We start from the raw sequence: 9,110 nt of genomic DNA, 5'->3' as shown, positions 1-9,110 counted from the left end.
ATGCTTCACGTGGTCAACTTGGTTTACACAAAGCGTACAACTCCACAATAATTTTGATAATTAAAATAAATTAGATCGAAAAGCAATTGACAAAAGAAAAACCTTCAACTGGTTACTAACGTCTTACTATTAACCTGATGGGTCAAACAGTTATATAAGCACGTGGTAGTGGTCTCGCAAAGTACACCCCACGTGGGCTGAACATAAAGAAAAGTTGCTATATTGAAAATATAGTCAAGACGAGACGTTATAATCACATAAGCATTCGCATTTAAGATTGATCTTAGTTAGAGTTACTGATCAACACGTGGTTCCACTTTACTCACAAACTAGTAACAAAGCAACTACCGCAAAATAATCTGAATTTAACACGAGAATTACACTCCGCTGCACTTTAAGATAGCATTAGATATTTTAGAGCTAAACCTGAAATCAAGGTGATTAAATTTTCAGTTAGGCTGAACTTAAGAAATCCATTGTCCTACGGACTTAACAGACACGCGCTTAGCCGGAGATCTTACCACTTCAGACGCTCGCCACGGCCGCACTGCAACTGCCCTACTGCCGAGCGTGCTTCCTGAGGGTGGCTCCCAAAGACCAACGGAAGTGGCCAGAGGGGCAGCTTCCTATACCAACATGACAACGGACGGACAGGACCATACTAAGGATAGAAACCTCTTTGCTTTTAGGAAGCGTAGCTACCTGTTCCGACGTTGGTCCTACTGTTCTCTAGCAGACAGCCTTGTCTGCTACCCTCAAGCATGCAACTAGAAATACATATGCTCATTCATCCTCTCACACAAGAGGGAAGGGGGATGACAGTATCTTATCATATACAGTATATAAAAGAAAGCGGATGTAGGTTCCGTATGAGACTGTGTGACATGAATTACATATAAGAATTACATATAAACTGTGCTTTAAAGTGTAGTAGTGTGACAGATCGTTCTTGTTTATGTGTAAAAGTAACACGTTCCACTGCTCAGTCTCCTCCCAGATAGTCAGAAACGCCACAGTACATTTAGAAGAGGAATTTATTCCATAAATGGCAACAGATTTAAGAAATTAAACATGAAAGGAATCCAACAGAGACCTTTCAAACTTCTCCTAACTGTAGCAGTGTACTTTGGCCAGTCAGCTTTCTTGATTTTCTACCCACTGTTTGGATGCATAATATGAACTGGGTATGCAGGTGAATCTATTGTGATTTCCAGAAGGAGATGAGCTGAGCCAGGAGAGTCGTAGTTGACTACATACTCCATTACACGGGGGAAGTCAATAGAGCACAATGTTAAATCCAAGACTGATGGTCTTCTGAATGGGTCATGTATCATGGTAGCGGAGCCATCATTCAAAAGTACTAAGTTGAGGTTTTCTATAGTACAATCAAATCTTTGTCCTCCACATCTTTTAGTTCACAGCTCCAGATTAAGTAGTGCACAGGAAGGTTTGCACATACAAGAAATGGCACTTGTAGCTGGGCAATAATCTGGTCCAATGGACCAGACACTTAGGGGGTTTATAAATGGTGACAATGGTAAATGTGCCTTTGGGAGAGTAAATTACAGCTGCCAGTGTTTGGCTGTCTGCCATCCTAAGATTGGTGTCATAATTTGAAACTGAATTTTATCTCTAATTAAAATGTCTATATGCCTCCTTTTCACTGTCTCTGTCTTCTCTAAGTATTGCATATCCTTTGAGTTGTATTCAATTACATGTCTTAAACCAAAATTCACAAATAAAAACTATTGATAGGAGATTTCTGCTAAGTTTCCTATAAAAAATTTCTTTACCCAAGATTGTTGATCGTCCATTCCATTAGAGGACTGCAAAGGCCCCTGTCAGATTTGCAGAAGCCTTCAACACTGTTCCTTATAAGAACCTTTGCCGTTTCCATGGCTCTTTGATTTTTTAAGGAAAATATCTGTAGTATTAAAGCACAAAAGCTGTTAACAGAAGTTTCTAAACCAGAGTGAGATGTGGCCAGAAGAGTTTGAAGATATGTGTTATTTTGTGAACTCTGTGGACCCTGAAATTCTAATAACATATCAGAATAATTGTACTTTTATGGACTGTGAGTGAATGTTTTATTTCTGTTAGACCTGCGAGATGGAACAGATATAGCTCGTGCTTAGACTCCTGTTATATCCTGTTTTTCTGTCATGTTCAAAAACTCTTCTTGCATACTTTTGGCCAGTTACTAGTGTTGCAATGATGGGGCATCAGAGCATAAGAATTGCCATAGACAGCATTGTTCTTAGTAGCCATGTGTTGCTCATAAATTGGAGAACTGTGGTCGGTGGCAACATGATTGCCATTGCAATGCAAACGCCTGCGCTTTCACCTTTGGGAGCATTGTGAAGTCTGTGTACTCCTGCATAGTTGGTGCAAAGAGCACTACTAAGACGTTGTGACAACACATTTAGATATTTGGTGAACTTCCTCTCCTCCATTTTCAATTACTTTCTATGTAAACCTTCTCATTTTGGTTACTAAAAATTGATACTTTATTTCTGCAAGAATGTCTCATTAAATAATCGCAAATAGCTCCCCACCTATTTGTGAGACAAGTAGGGAGATAAACTTCCATATCATTCCTCCAAAAGATGTCAAACAATCTTGTTTGCTGACTGCTCAGTTTTGGTTTCTTTTTTATATCTGTTTCTGACAATAGATGAAATATAAATAATTTCATGTTGTAAGTTATTGCTTTGAACACAATACTTTCGAGGGCCATCGGATGTAATTTTCCCACATTACCATTTTCTCTCTCTACACAGGCAACACATGGACTCTTGTCTGTTACATGATATGTATTATCTTTGCTACCATGTTTCCTGTTGCTAGGAAACGTGTTACTTCCTGCAGGAGCTACTGCTGTGCTCATTGAAGTGTCGAAGTCGTTATGACTACCAGGCTTGGGAGAAGTAGGCTGCCCATTGCAATTTCTATTTACTAAATTAGTGACCAAGTTACTATCTATTGCTACAACTTCTGTAGTATATGCTATATTTGCAGCATACCTGCCATAACATATATACACTTCGTCATTACCACTGTGCTTTTCACTTGGGTTTGGATCCTTTGATGCATTTGTGTCAGAAGATGGTATTTGCTGTCCCAGTGGAGATGGTTGTCTTGACTTTTTTCACTGGATGTTGTTTGTTGGAGACTACAATGGGCTACTGTATGCAATGGATAATGTTCCACCTGCACCTATAATTCTGAGGACATTGATCTTGAAAGTACATTTCAGTGGTACCCAACTGATGCTAATCTGTAATTAGAACTGCTGAAGAAGATTTATTCATATAGGAGTTAATGTGGTTGAGAAGCTTTTAGCCCAAGGGCTTATAGCGAGTAAAAGTTGATCTAAAAATGTTGGGTAATGAATATCATACAGGAATTGTTTGGGCCTGTCCAATACGCTAATAAGGGAACTGTGAGACTTTGGTAGTGTCGAATATGTAGAAGAATATTCAGATACTGTTAAATTACACATTTTATTGAGACGCTTACATGTAGAATAATCAGTGAGCACTTTACACCAAAATAGCATGATATACTTATAAATCTGAAAACTGAGAGACAAAGACAATAATTTGTACAAGGATAGACAGCTGTTCATTGTTCCTGTTATGGATTTGATGGTCGATGACGATCTTCATAATCAATGCCACCACAGAGCTTCCCCTCCCCCTCCAGCGTGGAGCACCTTGTAGTGATCAGGAGGTGTCAAGGTCTGGAATACAGTCTTGTAGAGGAAAAGCAGTACAACAGGTGTCAGAAGGCACAAAGGGAGCAGCACACAGTGACTGGGTGGTGAGCTGCTGACTCCTGGCTAGCATAATGTGGGTAGAGGAGGCATTGGGTGGTGAGCTCTGTAGCCATTTCCATTGCCATGCTTCGAGGAAGGCAGGTGGTCCCTCTGTAGTTTCAATCCTATCCTCCATAATGGTGTAGTGGATAAGGGGTTAGGCTGACCATCAAATCAATAACAAAAACAATGAACAGCTGTCTATCCTTATACAAATTATTGTCTTTGTCTCTCAGTTTCCAGATTTATAAGTACATCATGCCATTTTGGTGTAAAGTGCGCAGTGATTACTCTATGTGTACACATACATGTGGGAATTATTGTCAGTGGTTACACTGTCGCCAACCTGTATCCGTGTTGTAGGTTCAGAAGGAAGGCTGTTGTGGAGTGTAGGTGGTGACATCTGTGATGATTTCAAATGAGTTATTCAGTATTGGGTGTGTTACACAGCCTCACTTTGGGAGCGGCATGTGGCCTTGTCACCTTCAGAGTACATGTGCAATTTATTGATTGCTGCTAGCTGATTGTTGACTGAGAAACTAAACCTTGGTAGCTTGCACACAGTGGCTTGGAATGCTCCTGCATGTTTTCAAGCAGCTTACATAGAAGGTCTCCCAATCATACCCCGAATGCCAATACCAAATATTCTACAGAAGAGCAGTCTGTCTCGTAAATCTGAACACAAATGAAAGTTGTGGGAAAATCTGCTCCCAACAGAAACTGATTCACATCTGCTTGCATGGAAGTCCACATGAAAATCTGGTTATTGCCAACGTAAATATTACGAAAAATAATCACTATGCTGTAATAATCGATCCATTCCCTGCCTTGAGTTAAGATGTGATATGTGCAGTGCAGGAAGAGATATGGTGTTTTGAGTCATGGTGATCTCAGACCCTGTGTTAACCAAAAAATTGCTGGCTAACATTACAGTCACATACATAGAGGTGGCCTTTGCATTCAGATGGTAAAAGCAGAGTGGTCTGGTTCACATAGAATTTGTCTTGGTGTACTCTCTTAATTCCATGACCTCTGATGCAATGCTCATGAGAAGTGAGTGGATGTACGCAAGGGAAGGTTCATTTGTGTGTTGCTGTGCAAAAACATCTGTGGAACCAGCACCAACAGGTGATCTGTCAGTTGCTGTCTGTATCCTGAAAGGTGAGTGGCGCCTGGTTGTCTTTTGATGTCAGCTGGGCATGGTGCGTATTGGTCACCTGGGATTGATAACCCACAGTGGCAGTTTCAGGCATCTTAGGGACTGCTCGGCACTGTCCCACCATTATCTGTTGGAGTGGAGGGCAAGATGGCTGGCACCACTCTGTGCATGGTGCGTCAGAAAGCCTTAGGTACAGTTGGCACTGCTCTCTAGGTGCTTGCCATGTCAATGCACAACATGGCTGCCAACTATGTGTACTGCTGCTGCCTGCTGGGTAGCAAGGGCGTCCATCTTGTAATGTAAAGATGCGATCTGGTAACTGTAACTTAACATCTTGTGGAAGCCTTAAATAGCATGAATTGCTTGGGGCAATTTGCTTGCCCATATGCCCCACAGTGAAATGTCAGACATTAATACATGATTCGCTAAAGTTAGTAGAGAGCACTAGAACTGTGAGTGTGTCCATTTGTCTAATTTTTACAAGAACATTTTTTGAATTTGCTGCTCAGGTGATTTGCGCAGTCTTTGGAATAATGCCTCATTGGCTGCCTCAAACTTATTAAAAGGAGGTTGTAATGGGATAATAACGTGGATTGTAGCAACATGCTCACTTGAGTGACACAGTGATTCTGAATATTTCGCCTTACTTTCAAGAATGTTGTTAGTAGTGAACACTGCTTTGGCAATGGCAAACCAGGTTTGTGGCTGGTCTAATAAGAACTGGGATATTTCCTGCAACACATGTTGTACAGGAGAAAAATGTCTATAAGGCACAAACTGTCACCTCAAAAACTGTTGTATAAGCACACCTCAGATTGGGGAAAGTGAGGAAGTGGTGTCGCACACAAACACTGGGATTTAACGGGGGGCCAGAAGTACTTGCAGGAATCAGGTTTTGTGGTTTCTCCATTGGATATAAATCAATCAAATATGATATGTGGAGAGATGTGATGAATGTGACCGTGTGGAAACAGGAGACCCATTTGCACACATGGGTGGAGGTAGATAGTCATTCTTACTAGCATTTTTGGGCTTAATTTGGTCCATATAGTTTACTGCACTACGCAATCCATGAGAAACACACTCAAAAGCTGTGAAATACCCTAATAACCTCTGATGATTTGTGATATCTATTGTATTGGTGATAATGCTGTGTCGGCACCAAGTATGTGGAAAATGTACACTTGTCTTGGGTCATCAGTGTGGGAATTCTATAGTAGTAAGTATGGCAAATGAAATTCAGATATTGTTTACACAGACTACACACTTATTGTTGCGATTACATATAAGATAATCACAGAGAATTTTACACCAAAGCATACGACATCATACAATGCCGGAAACAAAAAGAAAAACACAATAATTTCGATAATGATAAACACTTTTCATTGTTTCTGTTATCGATTTGGTTGTCGATGACGATCTCAGCGATCGCTGCCGCAGCATAACTATCTGCCAAGGGCGAACTTTCGCTCGAAAGTCATTTTCCAATGAGTAAAATCAATTTTGCATTACTTTTGATTCACATTTCTTGCTCTATACGGAAGTCTAATACATGTATAGTAATCACACCCAACAGGTATAGTAATCACACCCAACAAGCAACAATCACCTGAGGAAATTGCAAATAATGTCTTTCAGAAAATTATTAAGTGGTTCTCTGCAAATGGACTCTCACTAAATTTTGAGAAAACACAGTTTATACAATTTTGTACAGTAAATGGCATAAAACCATTGATAAATATAGACTATGAACGGAAGTCTGTTGCTAAGGTAGAATACTCAAAATTTCTGGGTGTGTGCATTGATGAAAAATTGAATTGGAAGAAACACATAGATGATCTGCTGAAATAGTTAGGTTCAGCTACTTATGCTATTAGGGTTATTCCAAATTTTGGTGATAAACATATGAGCAAATTAGCCTACTATGCCTATTTTCATTCACTGCTTTCATATGGCATCATATTTTGGGGCAATTCGTCATTAAGAGAGAAAGTATTCATTGCAAAAAAAGTGTAATCAGAATAATAGCTGGAGCCCACCCAAGATCACCTTGCAGACATTTACTTAAGGAATTCGGGATATTCACAGTACCTTCACAATACATATATTCACTTACGAAATTTCTCATTAATAACTCATCCCAATTCAAAAATAACAGCGAAGTGCATAGCTACAACACTAGAAGAAAGGATGATATTCACTGTTCTGGATTAAATCTCACTTTGGCACAGAAAAGGGGGAATTATGCTGCCTCAAAAATCTTTTGTCATTTGCCAAATAGTATTAAAGGTCTGACAGATAGTCAAGCAACATTTCAAAGCAAATTAAAAGAATTTCTGAATGACAACTCCTTCTACTCAATAGATGAATTCTTAGATATGAAATAGTAACTGTAAAAAAATTAATTAATTTGTTATTTTGTGTAAAGAAAACTTATGTTAAAGTGACACATTCCACATCATAACGAAATGTCGTATTCATGATCTATGGAATAAGGATTAATGTATGTAAGCAACATACCATGCCAGTGGCTTATGGCAACTGGAGACACGTTGTCACTCCAATGCACATATGGCATTCCAAAGTGTACTTTTCTAAATTTTTATGTTTAGTGCTGAATGCTGTCTACAGTACACTGAAGGTACATTAGAAGGTAAGGTTTTTGTGTCAAGAGTTCTACTTTGTTTTTATTTTTAAAGTTAGTAAAAGTTCTGATACTGCAGGTCACAGCTAATATAAATACACTCTAAGACAAAAAGAGACGTGTCGTGAAGGAATTATGCAAATGGGACAGGAATCGGCACATGTGATATACAAGTACAGACAGACAAATGATTACAATTTCGAAAAAATTAGATGTGTTATTCAAGAGGAAAAGCTTCACAAACTGAGCAAGGCAATAACATATTGGCCCACCTCTGGCCCTTATGCAAGTGGTTATTTTGCTTGTGATTGATTGATGGAGTTGTTGGATGTCCTGAGGGATATAGTGCCAAATTCTAACCAACTGCTACATTAGATGATCAAAATCATGAGTTGGTTGGAGGACCCTGCCCATAATGCTCCATATGTTCTCAATTGGCGAGAGATCTGGCGACCTTGCTGGCCAAGATAGTGTTTGGCAAGCACAAAGACAAACAGTAGAACCTCTCACCTTGTACAGGAGGGCATTATTTTTCTGGAATGTAAGCCCAGGAGGGCTTGCCATGATGGGCAACGAAAAGGGATTTAGAAAATCGTCGACATACTGCTGTGCTGTAAGGGTGCCATGGATGATAATCAAAGGGGTAGTGCAATGAAGAGAAATAGCACCCCAGACCATCACTCCAGGTTATCTGACTTTTTGGCGAGCGAAAGTCAGGTTGGTATACCACCACTGTCTGGGGCATCTCCTGACACTTCTTCAGTCGGGAATCTGATTGACTGCAGTAGGACTGTCTTCAGTGATGAGTCCTCCTTCAAACTGAATCCTAATGGCCAGTGAACACTTGTCTGGAGATGCTCTTTGATTGTCATCTGTGGCGCCGTTACAACACAGTGGTATGTGGACGATATTCTATGCCCCATTTTGTTGTCCTTCATGGCAAGCCATCCTGGACTTGCATTTCAGCAAGACAATTCCCGCCCACACATGGCGAGGGTTTTTACTGCTTCTCGTCAAGCTTGCCAAACCCTATATTTGCCAGTGATATCGCTGGATCTCTCCCAAGTTTAGAACGTTTGAAACATTATGGGCAACACCATCCAACCAACTTTGCATTTTGACGATCTAAGGCGCCAATTGGACAGATTTTGGCACGATATCCCTCAGGACATCCAACTTCTCTGACAGACAATGACAAGCCGAGTAACTGCTTGAATGAGGGCCAGATGTGGACCAACATACTATTGACTTGCTCAATTTGACACGCTCTTTCTCTTGAATAAATCATCCAATTTTTCTGAAATTGTAATCATTTGTTTGTCTGTACATGTAAATCATTTCTACTGATATCCATCCCATTTGGATAATTTCTTTGTAGTGCATTTTTTTAGGTGTATGATGTGTCCTTTACTGGTACAGTGCTTACATTAGTAACCAAGTTTTGTACTGCTCTGCAGAACAGTCATTACTTAATAACTGTGCCAGTA

This window comes from Schistocerca cancellata, chromosome 4 (genome assembly GCF_023864275.1).
Source record: "Schistocerca cancellata isolate TAMUIC-IGC-003103 chromosome 4, iqSchCanc2.1, whole genome shotgun sequence".
Taxonomy (NCBI): Eukaryota; Metazoa; Arthropoda; class Insecta; order Orthoptera; family Acrididae; genus Schistocerca; species Schistocerca cancellata.
The sequence above is the reverse complement of the archived record's forward strand: the minus strand, read 5'-3'. Positions refer to the sequence as shown.